The sequence below is a fragment of the Chelonoidis abingdonii genome, chromosome 5 (assembly GCF_003597395.2).
Source record: "Chelonoidis abingdonii isolate Lonesome George chromosome 5, CheloAbing_2.0, whole genome shotgun sequence".
NCBI lineage: Eukaryota > Metazoa > Chordata > Testudines > Testudinidae > Chelonoidis > Chelonoidis abingdonii.
The window spans coordinates 29,109,195-29,123,344 of NC_133773.1; the positions used below are offsets into that span (position 1 = coordinate 29,109,195).

The window sequence follows — 14,150 nt, forward strand, 5'->3', positions numbered from 1 at the left end:
CAGCGCCCCTCGCCCCGGTGGTGCGGCCAGCCCGGGCCCTGCTGGCGGGGTGGCAGCTAGTGTAGCGCTGGTGCAATACGGTGCGCGGGGGCTGGGGAGCTGGCGGAAGGTCACAGTGGATCTGACCCAAGTTGGGGTTAGGAACAGCCCCCGCCCCGCAGAGGAACCGCTGGCCGAGACACACGGGGAGGCAGAGCGCAGGGAAAGGGCTGCGAACAAGGCGGACGCCCAAAGGGACGGCGGGGCCTGTGAATCTGCCAAGGAAGCGCCACTGCGTGATGTGCTCTGGTCACCTTGGAGTCTTCACTGAAATGTTAATGTATGACGGAAAAGTACTTGCGCAGCTGAACTATAGGGCCAGTAACAATATTAGCCACAGATTTGCAATGCCTGGCATCTGCTTTCTTCCCAGTGCTGCCTCAAGGCTGTGGGAATTTCACCTGTCAAACCAAACTTTTCCTCTCTAATGTGCACTTTGTTCAGTTTCCCAGCTTTGTCACAATGCGTTTTTGTCCCGTCCTTCTCGTTCCTGCTCCCTCCCCCTATTTTGCCATCTGTCTCTTATGATTTATAAGGGGGGAAAGTTGTTTTGTTCGAGGCCCAGGTTAGAAGTCATTGTATAATTTGTAGGCTTTGTAATGATTGAATGCAAGCGTGGAAATTTAGGCTGAACTCTCCCTCAAAAGGAAAAAAATGTAGAGGAAAAGGGGGGGAAAATCAGGAGGGAGGATTACCTCATGCATTATTTATCTCGACCCTTTAGGGGACGAGGCACTCCCCCATTCTTTCAAGAGATTAAAAATAAATCAACAGACTGAAAACCTAAACAGACACGGAGCATTACAGCGATCAGCCACACACGTGTTCACGTCTATTTATTATAAAAGAAAGATTTCATGGAAGATATGTATTTTTTGTATATTTCACAGAGTTTATTCTAGTATGTATTTACAGCTGAAGAGCAAAGGGAGTGTTCTTAAGATAAATAAAGTATATAATTTTCATAACTTGTGTTGCGTTTCTGATTGGAATGTTTACGTATCATCTGGCAGCAAAAGGGGCGAGTGTCATTTATTGTAACCACCAAAGTTTAGGGGGCATTTCTACGAGATGCTAAGTGACTTAACCCCCCATCCCCCAAAAGCCCATTCAGCAAAGGAGCTCAGAGTAGGTAGAATAGGATCAGGTGTTATTAATACAAAGACTAGGTATATTTGCGTGTTTCCATGTAGATAACACAGGACAAAGCGATTGCGGTGCTTAGAGACAACACCCAGAAGAAGCGTGTATAGTTCCCTAGAAAGAGGGGCAAGGTGTAGATGTGAACGAGCAGACCATAAATAGCGGAAAGCTACTTTTAAATAAATAACTTACGTTTTCGAAATAAAAAGAGAGTGAAATAAGTTATTTTACTCTAAAACTAATTCTACTGGTTTAAGACTTCCGCCGAAATTACATGATTTTACAAAGTTACTGTTAACTCACGATTGAAGAGAACTTGAAAAGGTACAGCTAGAAACAGCGCCTTTACCTTCATGACGTTAAATCTGCACAGTTTTATCGTGCTCTGGGTCATAAAAATAAATCCACTAGCCTGTACTGTGTATCAATCCAGAGCTGCTGTGAAATTGGGGCTGTTTGGTCAGTTGACTCATGAAGCAATGCTGAGGAAAGCGAGAACACAGCCTTTTTACTAAACCTTGCAGTTAATTTAAATTCAGGGAAAGTGCACTGAAGAGTTTTGCCCTGCTATTTGCAGTGTCTTTCTACGTGTGGATTGACACAGAAGGGAGCAACGTGTCAGATTCTCACCTGTACAAATCCAGTGAGATAAACTGGTTAAAATAGCCGTTTAATCCGATCACTCCCTCGGTTTAAAATGGAAAGGCATAAGAGTAAATGTATTCGTTTGAAATCGATGCTTTCTCTGTGCCTCAGAGGTTTATGATTTTATACCATCACTAGTGTTTCCAACGGACACCGAATTTACCAAACGGAGCCTCGCAGGCAATGATCAGGAAGCCATAGATCCCGTTACACAACTATTAATTTACTCAAAGCATCTGCGCTAGCAACCCGCTCACAACACACAAAACTTCTCTCCAGGCTGCATCCTAGACCAACATCATCTCAGCCTAGGAAACACTCGGAAAAATTAGAACAAAATCCTATTTGTTTTTTGAAGTGACCAGGTGTGCATAATCGAATGACTTCAGGACTGTTCTGTGATATCGATAGAAGTTAGCTACTTGTTCGTTCACTTCATATGTTTTAGTTTAAGGACAAAATGAGGAAAGAATCAATTTATTCCAGCTTTTTAGAAATTGCTGCTGGGCACGCATAGGAAGTTTTCTTCATCCCAAACAGTGCACTGTGAAGGCTGGTGGAGGTTTCTAGCGGATCGATGATCCTCAAAGAAAAAACACCCCTAAGACACAGTAACAGCTGCTTGCGTTGTTCTAAGAACGCCATCGTTCTGTATGTTCTCGACAATCACTTATCCCTCATTTAATCATGTCCACTTATTTAAAGCACACGCGCGCGTGCGCGCACACACACGCGGCCCAGCAAGGAACTACCCATTTACAATCGTTAAATATTAAATGATTCCCTCCCCACTACAATAAACTATTCAAACACACACCAACACGGACCTATAGTCCTCAGTGCTACTGAGCAGGATTTCAGCCACAAGGAGAGTATCGTAGGGATAGTGTGAAATAGTAGGTCCCCTGCAGGCCGTCACTACCCCCTTGCTTGCTGTACAACTGAAGGTTCTGCCGCCCCGATGCTGTTCGTACGTACACGTGTGTGTGTGTGTGGGGGAGAGAGAGAGAGAGAACCCAGAATGTAGATCTGAGAGATGCGCATCTGAACGTATAGCTAGGTGATAAATATTATGGCACAGACATTCTGGTCGTTTTGCGTGCACAGACCTCGTTTCTATTCACTGCTGAAGTTGCTTTACAATAAAAAGGTACAGTCTTGGGAGAAGTTATATTGCTGTTTTCCTCTGCGGCGGAACAACTATGGAATCTATGTCTAGATCCTCAGTGGCATCAGTTTATGAAGCCAGAGTTCTAAGCTGATCACCATCCTGGCAGCGCTTTTTAGTCACTTGGGAGCGCTTGCAGTAATTGGTTGTGCGTAGATGACTAGAAAGTCGACTGGATTTTTTTCCAAGACTTGCCATGTTAGGGGTCTGTTTCTCTGAAAGCAACTAACTGACAGAAATCTGGGGGGTGGGATCTAAACTGAGTGCGAGGCTTTGGCCCAGATTCTGCCCCCTTCATTGCCGCTGTGTAGTGCCCGGCTCCGGTCCTTCGTTATTATTCTCTAGACGCGAAAGGAAACAAAGTGGAGAGGGCAGATCACGCGGCCCCTTTTATAAGGAAGAGGGGTTACGATACACAAGCCTTGGGGCCCCATAAACTGGCAATAATCCAGCCCCAGATTTCCACCTAAAGCTGGAGGCGAAGGATGGAGAAGTGGACAGAGGCAGGTACCGGAGCTCGCTCCTCTTTTATCGACTTTGAGCAGCCCTAGAAGGGGGGCGGGAGCGGAAAGCAGCAGCTTGAGCCCTTGTCTGAAAGCAGGCTTCTCGCAGAGCTGGGCACCCCTGCACTTGAAGCGTCTGCTCAGAGAGCCGCGGAGCCAAGCCAAGGAACAGGATCTACACAGGGGCTGTATGGGAACGATTCACCCTGGGCAATCTCAGCCCAGATGGCTAGGGACAGCTACCACATAGCCTCTGGGGGTATGTCTACACTACAGGATTATTCTGATTTTACATAAACCAGTTCTGTAAAACAGATTGTATAAAGTCTAGAGCAGGCGGCCACACAAAGCATAATAATTCAGTGGTGTGCGTCCATGTACCCAGGCTAGCGTCAATTTCCGGAGCATTGCACAGTGGGTAGCTATCCTGTAGCTATCCCATAGTTCCCAGTCTCCCTGCCCATTGGAATTCTGGGTTGAGATCCCAGTGCATGATGGTGCAAAAACAGTGTTATGGGTGATTCTCGGTAAATGGCGTCACTCATTCCTTCCTCCGCGAAAGCAACGGCAGACAATCATTTCACGCCCTTTTTCCCTGGATTGCCCTGGCAGATGCCAAAGAATGGCAACCATGGAGCCCGTTTTGCCTTTTGTCACTGGCACCGTATGTGTACTGGATGCCGCTGACAGAGGTGGTACTGCAGTGCTACACAGCAGCATTCATTTGCCTTTACAAGGTAGCAGGGATGGTTACCAGTTGTTCTGTACCGTCTGCTGCTGTCATGGGTGCTCCTGGTTGACCTTCGCTGAGGTCAGCCGGGGGCGCAAAGACAAAAATGGGGATGACTCATTTAATGTTGTATCTAAAAATAGAATCAGTCCTGCCTAGAATATGGGGCAAGTGTACTAGAGAGCCAGTGTACCAGAGAGCACAGGCGTCCATGTCAGATCCCGCAGAAATGATGAGCTGCATGCCATTCTAGGGGGTGCCCTGCAACAACCCCACCCGTTGCTTCCTCTCCCCCCAACCTCCGGGCTACACTTGCAGGTGTCCCCATTTGTGTGATGAAGTAATAAAGAATGCAGGAATAAGAAACACTGACTTTTAGTGAGATAAAATGAGGAAGAGGCAGCCTCCAGCTGCTATGATAGTCCAGGCAGTACAGAATCTTTTCTTTACACATGACAGGTGGGGGGCTGGTGGAACTCAGCCCCCAGTTGCTATGATGAGGACGGTTACCAGCCATTCGTACCATCTACCAGGAATGACTGGGAGTCATTCCTATTTTTACCCAGGCGCCCCACCACACACTCTCCTGAGGCCAGCCAGGAGCACTCGGGGCGGCTGCTGCTGCTGGATAGCAGTCATAATTGTACCATCTGCCACCAGGAGGGGAGGGGAGAGGATGCTGCTATTCATTGCTGCAGCACTGCGTCTACCAGCAGCATGCAGTAGACATAGGGTGACAGAGAAAAAAGTCAAGAAATGATTTTCCCCCCTTTTCTTTCACAGGGGGGAGAGGGGGTAAATTGACGAACTTACCCTGAAACACCCTGGACAAGTGTTTGACTCTACAGGCATTGGGAGCTCAGCCAAGAATGCAATTGTTTTCGGAGACTGCGGGATAGCTGGAGTCCTCAGACCCCCTCCCTCCCTGAGCATCCATTTGATTCTTTGGCTTTCCATTACGCTTGTCACACAGCACTGTGCTGTGGATCTGTCTATCATAGCCTGGAGATTTTTTCAAACACTTTGGCATTTCGTCTTCTGTAACGGAGCTCTGTATAGAACAGATTTGTCTCTCCATACAGCCATCAGATCCAGTATTTCCCGTACGGCCCATGCTGGAGCTCTTTTTGGATTTGGGACTGCACCCGTGCTGATCAGAGCTCCACGCTGGGCAACAGGATGTACAAGTTCACAGGGTTTTTCCTGTTTACCTGGCCAGTGCATCCGAGTTCGGATTGCTGTCCAGAGTGGTCACAATGGTGCACTGTGGGATACCGCCTGGAGGCCAATACTGTCAATTTGCGTCCACACTAACTCTAATCCGATATGGTAATACCGATTTCAGCGCTACTACTCTCGTCGGGGAGAGTACAGAAACTGGTTTATAGAGCCCTTTATATTGATATAAAGGGCCTCGTTGTGTGGACAGGTGCAGCATTAAATCGGTTTAATGCTGCTAAAATCAGTTTAAAAGCGTAGCGTAGACCAGGCCTGAGATAGGCAGAGGAGCCGCTGGGCAATAGGTCAAAGCCCAGAAGTAGTCTCAGGGCCTATAGCTCTGGTTCACTTTCAGCCTTAAGCAGCACAGCTCTCAGCAGCCAATGTATTACCAAGGGGGGGGGGGGGATCTGATATAGGCTGAGTAATTACCCACACTTCCAGCCAAGAGTCCTCCTCCTCTTTAAACATCCCAGGAGGGGATCCGCTCGCACTCAGTAAAGCCTGCTAACTCCCCTGACCTCGGTGGCATTACCTTCAGATTTATAGCACTGTCACTAATTAAAATCAATTGGTCCCATCGTCATCATCTACCCTAAAGCACTGGGTGACTTCTGGGGACAAACACCTGGAACTCTTTACAAAGGTGCCAATCCCCACCAAGGAACTGGTGCGGATGGATGTACTAATTAAATAAAATGCGCAGCCCATGAATTTGCCCAGTGCCACAAGATCCTGGGAGCATGAAACCCGACCCTTAAAATGCAGTCCCCAAAGAAAAATGTGTGAAAAGAGAATTAGTGAAATTAGGTTAGCCCAATAAAACTTGTGGGGTTCTCTCCCCCCACCCCTCCCCGGCAGCCTTGGGCTAGAATTGCTATCTGGCCAGATCTATTGTTTCCTACTCTGGCAGGGGGTTATTGTGGGATAAATAATTCTTTGTAAAAGAGTGAGTATTTGCATAATCACTGCTTTGATGTGGCCAGCAATCTCAGGCTGGGTCCCCCCAAATCTGCCATTGGCCTGGAGGAACAAAACAAGACCCACTCTCTCAGGCCACTGAGCGTGTGGGGCAGCGCGTCAGACCAGCTTCACTTTCTTCTTCTTAATCATCCCTTTTAATAACCAAACTCTAGGAATGCAAAGAGAGGGGGATAGTGCTTTTCTCTCTTTTCAAGCCAAGCCCCACTGACTCCATTGTCCCACCAAATCTCTCTCCCACATGCACTTTTAAAAGGCTCGTGCGCTTCTGTCCCCCCAAAGGCGAAGTTTTCTCCCTATTAAAGGCTACCACGCAGGTGTGATGAGCAACGCGCCCAGGTGATTAGCATTTCATTATCCTTTTCTGGGCTCCTTCCAGCTCTCAGCAAGGCAGCACAGGACTTGGAGCAGGATATTTCTTCTCCCTGTTTATTTCCAGTCTCCAGGGCCTTGTTCATGGGCTAGACGAGAGAGCGCCTTGTCCTAACAGGAGTAGTGGGAATAGACGCCACGCACTGGTTTGCAGTAGGGCTATACTCTGGTTTCTTTTCATATCATATAAATCTTTCGTCTTTTACTAAAGATTTCCATGGAGAGGAACATTTATGAGTTTCTAGGGGAATGGGAAAACATTAACATAACATAAGAACAGCCATACTGGGTCAGACCAAAGGTCCATCTAGCCCAGTATCCTGTCTGCCGACAGTGGCCAATGCCAGGTGCCCCAGAGGGAGTGAACCTAACAGGCAATGATCAAGTGATCTCTCTCCTGACATCCATCTCCAGCCTCTGACAAACAGAGGTAGGGGACACCATTCTTTACCCATCCTGGTTAATAGCCATTAATGGACTTAACCGCCATGAATTTATCCAGTTCTCTTTTAAACTCTGTTATAGTCCTAGCCTTCACAACCTATCATTACTTTACAAAGCCTGGTTTGGGGGATTCCTTATGAACCAGAAACTTGAAGCGGGTCTTTCAGGGACCTTCAAAATGCTCCAGATTCACCTACATTCACTCTGGCAATACGTCAGATCAGAGGTGAACATACATATCGATTTGAGTGGAAACCGTCATCAGCTGTGTCCAGTTCTCGAAGCCACATTTCAGGAAGGATGGGGACAAATTGGAGAAAGTCTAGCAAAGAGCAACAAAATGATTAAAGATCTAGCAAACATAAGCTATGAGGGAAGATTGGAAAAAAAAAAAAGAGGGGGTTGTTTAGTCTGGAAAAGCTAAGAGAGGGGACATGACAACAGTTTTCAAGCACGTAAAAAGGTTGTTACAAGGGGAGGGGGAGAAAAATTGTTAACCTCTGAGAATAGGACAAGAAGCAATGGGCTTAAATTGCAGCCCATTTAGGTTGGACATTAGGAAAAACTTCACAACTGTCAGGGTTGTTAAACACTGGAATAAACTGAGGAGGGAGGTTGTGGAATCTCCATCACTGCAGATTTTAAAGGACAGGTTAGACAAACATCTGTCAAGGATGGTCTAATACTTAGTCCTGCCATGAGTGCAAGGGACTGGACTAGATGACCTCTTGAGGTCCCTTCCAGTCCTACGATTCTATGCCTTGGTCAACTCAGTGGTTTCCACCCAAATCCAGGCAAGAAGGTGGTGGGTGCAGCTGAGTTTTGGATTCAGACAAGAAGAACTCTAGCTGAGATGAGTCCCATTGAACCTCACCTCAGGGGGTACAATGTAGCCCACATAGTCTTCGAGGTTTCTTTTACACGGCTCTAGGGGAAAGCTCGTTTTATGGTTTCTGGGGATGAATAGGAATTTCCGGAGTTGAGAGAGATACACAGTTCCATTAAACTGAGAAATAACGTGTCCCAGGGAAGCGAGCTGAGCGTGTACTAGAAGAGCTAATCATTCCTCCACAGCTATGGCATTGAAGACTTGGGAAGAAGGGGATGTGAACGGATCCTACTCGTGTACATTACAATTCCTGTCCCTTATTGAGACCTGCTGGTTTCACTTGCATTCCCCACTCACCCAGCCGTTCAGCGCGTGAAAGGAAAGGTCTGTTTTTATCTCATTCACTGTCTGTAAACCCAATGTGAGCCGCTCTGCCCGAATACAGAGGGGGCGGGAGGGAGGATCACCACTCTGCTCTGTCAGCCTCTGTCGCTTGCAAATAAAAGATCCTCTCCCACCCAGTAGGGCATGTGCCTGACAGCAGTTCATGTCTCTGTAGCTGCAGCTGAAGCAGCCTCTGCCTATGGGAGGAACACGGGCCTTCATGCTACCACGGCTCTAATTTCTGAAATGCACAATTTTGAAATGACCATGAGCTGCCCCCTTTTACAGTTAGTGGAGTGTAAGCAGGTTAAGCACAACGCCTCGCCAGTGAAACAGATACCACGTGGCTGAAGGCAGATACTGTGCTGATACCTACAATTGATAGCACAAGGCAGGGGCAGATTTCAAAATTTCCCTCCAAGATCTTAAGCAAAAACGTTAACAAAAATCACTTATTAAAACATAGACGGGCTCCCCCTGTTGGGCTAGAGGAGGCAAAACCATAAGTACTATCCAGTCTATTTTAGCGTTTCCTGCAAATACTTCAAAGCGGACAAAGGGGGACTATTTGTCTATCCCCTGAGAGCGGACGCTTAGAAGTGCTGAGCGCTCCCACTCCCTACTGACTTCAGCTGGAGTTGTGGGTGCTGAGCATTTCCCAAGGGCAGGGAGGAAGGAAGGAAATCGGGCCATTAGCCTATCACCAATAAGTCAATGTGTGCTGGGAGTGGGCTGTAAAATGGAACCCTGCCCGCTCCATATAAATGGGGGGAAAATAGGAGCTGGTTTCCATAGCAGCACTTTGCTATAAAAACGTAATTCCTCCTGACAGAGAGGTCATCTTTCCTTTACAACGAGTTTATGATCCTTGTGTGTATTGTCTTTGGGCATAAAAGCTTCTCTGCACCGTCAGGGCTCAGCGGGCAGTTCTATGACTCTCATGGGGGTTTATTGCCCTCCTTGGCATCAGAATAGCGACGAGAAGCCAAAGCAGTGCCAGTGTGACAAAAGCGTAACCCCCAGGGCTTGCGTTTGCTTTCTTTCACGTAAGGCATAAATCTTGCAACATCTCGTCATAACTAAAAAGAGTGTTCCTGACAGCCATAATTCGGCTGTGTAATTTAAACAAAGATTCCACCCTCCTCCTGCTGCACAAATGTCTGGAAGCAAAGAGAAAGTGGGGCTTTAGTGCATGAATGGCTAGGGCTGTTGATCAGCTGTTCCCCACCCTCACTCCATCCAGGAACTGATCAAGCTGCAAAATTAAGTGTAGGAGGCTAAACAATAAAATCTAAGAACTGTAAATTCAACCAATTTATGTTCCCGGGTAAATCTGAACATACATAGACAGTTCAGCTAAAAACCAGGAGCAACACAGATCTCACCCCCTCCCAATAATAGAAGGTTATTTTCCACTGAATATGTGGATTTGTCACCAATCCTTTAGTTTATATGCAATTAAAGATGAGGAATTTGTTTTGCATTCTTATTTCGTTTCTTTGTGGGTCTGAGCCTGCACTCCATGCAAGTTTTTAGTACACAAAGGAATGCAAAATCAGGTCTTGCATGTGCTGTTTTTAAATTAGCTTATCATAATGTTTGACATCATGCCAGAAAAACAAGTAATCCGATTGTACTTTCAAGTAATTCAGTTAGGATGTATACAGTTATTATGGTATTGTAATTTTTGCAGCATTAACAGGTATGCAATCACTGCATGATTTTTGATATTGGATATTTCAGCAGCTTCAAAGTTGTTTTATATTGAAAAGATCAACCATTTTGTGTTTTCAAAGTTAAAACTCTTTACCTCAGAAAATATATGTAAAACTTAAACTAAATGTAGCACCTCTATAATAAATAAAAATTACCCCCCCACTTGTCCACAAAAATGTTTGTGAAGTTCTGTAACAATATGATTCAACAGCTTTTAATGTAACTTGTAGAATGATCCCTCAAACCCATGAAAAACTGAACTGATACTGAAGATCCACATAGATCCTTGCCATAGGGTGGCCCTACCTGGATTACCCCCTCTGGCAGGCCATAATATGACATGCACATCTGCCTCAGTTTTCCCTGGGACTCCACCAGTGCAAAGTAACATTGTCTCTCTTAGCAAGAAATTCAACTGCTACAGCCCACAGATCCTCATAGTGAAACTTCTCAGAACCCCAAAGTAAAACTAAGTTATAATACAGCAACTCTTCAATCTCATTGAATGGTCACCAATTCCCCCTATGCCACCATCATCCACCAGAAAGTTATTAAGCACTCTATCATGGTCCCTTCTCCCTGAGAATTTTAAGAACCAGTTCTCTCCCACAAGTCTTCTCTGGTAGTCTCAGCTCAGGTCTCCTGTAACAGAGCTACCTGCAGTATTCCAGTCAGCCAGGCCATACTGCCTGCAGTCCTTTCCTGGCTCAGGGAACTGCCCTCCAGGACCAACCCCTTGTTCTGATCTCAGCTTCCCCTAACCAGATGGGTTCCTCCCCATCTTCCTAAGGGCCTCTGCACAAGTTCTCCTTTAGTCTGTCAGGGGATCACCAGCTCTGGCCAATAACAGCCTTTTGTTCTTCCCAATAGCTCACTGTAAGAGCTTTCCTCTGCTACTTCTTTCTGGGTGTCTCTTCTCCTCCTGAGGCAGCTTTCACCTGCCCTTCTCTGTCTCCCTCAGTCAATGGTCTTAGGCAGCTCTGACTCACCAGTTCTCACGTAACTTTTTCCAAGGGCCTTCCAAGCAGCTTTCATCTGACTTCCTTCAGGGACCTTTTTCATTTAGGCCCCAACCCAGGTGCCCTTTTTAAAGCCTAACTGGGGAGAAGAGGGGAAGGGAGTGAGCAACTTACCAGCCACAGGTGCATAGACCATTTCTTTCTTAAAGTGCCAATGTCACCTTAAGACAATTCTAAACTAGGTCCAGGTCCTTCAATGACAAAAACTCTTGTGGAAATTTGGACTCATGAGGAGTCCCATTGACATTAACTTCATTGGGACTAGGCAGCTGTATAAAGTTCTGCATGTGCGTAAACCAGGGGCCTTTAATGGTGTAGTTGATGCCACATATCAACACAGATATTATACATGGGACGATGATTAAATATACATGCACTACAATTCTGCATACTGTCTTTCCTACAAATTCTATCCCAAAATATTTACAGGGTTCTTGCGCACACAAGTCCGGTTAAATAGTTAGCAAGGTCATGAACCCACAAAGACTTATACATGCTTTTAAGTCAATAGGACTTTTCACAGTGTGTAACATTAAGCATGTAAGTAAATCATTGCATGACTGGGTCCTAAAATAACAGGGGGAAAGGAAAAACAAGTCACTGGGCTGGGAGTCTGGAGACCTGGGGTCTATTCCCAGTTTTGCCACTGACCTGCTGGGTGACCTTGGGCAAATCACTTCATCTTCTTTGTTTCCCTTCCCACCCTTTTGTCTTTCCTGTTTATTTAGACTGTAAGGTCTTTGGGGCAGGGACTTTTGTCATCATGTGTTTAGACAGTGCCTTGCACAATAGGCTCTACGCATTATTGTAATGCAAACAGTACATACAACTAATAGTCAAAGGAGAAAATATTGTTTTTCATATGATATTTGGAATGAGATGGAGAGCTGATGTGGCAGAGAAGGTAAAAACAGCTTGTTGTAGGCTTCTCCTCATCCCCATCCGACAGGGAATAATAATAAATAAAATAAAATAATTACTACTACTAAGAAACACATGCAACAGGGAGGCAGCAAGCAGTGTGGATGTAGCCGGCGGGGAGAAGAGTAGAGAGTTCAGGGACCTGGAACATAGAGAGATAACAGGAGGGAGGGACACTTGCCTGGAAACTGAGGTATGCCTGGCTCAGAGTGAGTTATTCTCCTCTGCAGGGCTTTTCCCTTCCTTTCTGTCTTTCCCCCTCCTTCCTCATCTGACTTTCTGTGGAAGGAGAGGAGGTGGCAGGGAAGTAGTTCTTCATGCTTCTGAAATGTGCTGACAATGTGTCCCCTCCCCTCTTTAATGGCTGATCCACTGGAGGATAATTGCCTGCTACTGCTACCAACTACTGGAGTAATTCCTGTAGCAGGGATTCAAACTGCTGAAAACCCAAGAAGTATATAGGCTGATGGGAAAGGGGTAATGCTAATCTTGTATAAGTATAGGAGGATCAGTCTTTTTACTTCTTGCTTCTTGGTTGGTGGGGATGAAAGCAGCCTGCTGCCATGAATTTTCCTTTGGGGTAGGCTAGCTAACAAATACAGAAGGGTCATTCTGCCAGAGGCTATTGCACTGAGAGTGGGAAGGATGGGAGGGACTGAGAGATGTCACTTCAAAACATAGGGGGGCATCAGGGAGGGGATTAGAGAGGGCTGTCATCTGGGAGACAGGCTGCATGGAGGTCATGGAAGGATTTAGGAGGGCAGTTTTGAACTTGATCCAGAAATGAATGAGGAGCCCATGAGGATGAAATTTATATGGTGATGTTTGTGTGGAAGAAAGCAAGCAGCCGCTTCCTCTGCATACAGGTGTCTGGAGGTCTTAATTTTAGGAGACCATATAGAAGAGAACTGCATTATCAAAGGAAGAGGAGATAAAGATATAGATAAGCAGAGCTGAAGCTGAGGCAGTGGGTTACATGATGTTACTGAGGTAGGGGGAAGGAGATTTCCCAGTATGGGAGATGAGGGAGTCTATCTGGAGAAGGTTAGTCAGGGAGGAGTCTCTAGAGGTGTCAAAGGGTAGGTATAGTTCTGTATCATCAGCATCCTCGTGGTAATTAAAGTTAAAAGTAGAAAAAACACCACCAAGGAGATACCAGAAAAAAGCAGAGCCCTGACAACTGTACCTTGTTGGTGACTCTAGTGGGGTGTGTCTTGTCTTCAGAGATGGAGAAAAAGCAATAGATATGGAATCATGTGAGCAGGACATGTATCCACACTGCTAAAACTACTATTACAATCAGCAACCTTCTTAGCAGTCTCTGCAGAGAACCCAAAGACTGAATGGTCAGAGAGACCTTACTCTTTCTTATCCCTGCAAGCTGTCTTGCCTGGTCAAGTGTTGAGGCACATTTGTGGGAAATGGTGGGACTTTTGTAACATCTGGTATAGTGAGACAAAGAACTTCATTCCCCAGTACACTAATAAATACACCTCTACTCCTATATAACACGACCCGATATAACACGAATTCGGATATAATGAGGTAAAGCAGCACTCTGGGGAGAAGGGGAGTGGTGCTGGGCGCTCCAGCGCATAAAAGCAAGTTCAATATAACGTGGTTTCACCTATAATGCAGTAAGATTTTTTAGCTCCCAAGGACAGCGTTATATCAGGGTAGAGGTGAACTGAATTCACAAGCAGCCATCCAAATGTGGCAAAACACTAATAAAGTTATAGGAAAAGCAGCTCATCACAATCAGGTTTAGAATTGGACTGGAACCAAAACTTCAGATCCAAACATTCCCAACAAGTTGTGAGAGTTCAGAGATGGATCCATACTTTGGCTTTCAGGCCCATCTTGCATTCTGTGCTTTTCAAAATTGACAAATGAGAGGTTTGCAGCATGGAAAGACACTGTAGATCTTAAATGATCAAAACAATGGGCTTTATTTGTAATATGTTATTCGTGTGTTTTTGAAGAAACACCACTTGCTGCATACAGATAGGTGTGCTGCTTCCTTTGTGACGAATGAGTG

General features: G+C 45.9%; 1 pseudogene; it reads left to right on the top strand.

Annotated features, from left to right (window-relative positions):
• Positions 1-6,960: 6,960 nt before the first annotated feature.
• LOC116818650 (U5 spliceosomal RNA) lies at positions 6,961-7,045 on the top strand (annotated as a pseudogene).
• Positions 7,046-14,150: the final 7,105 nt, after the last annotated feature.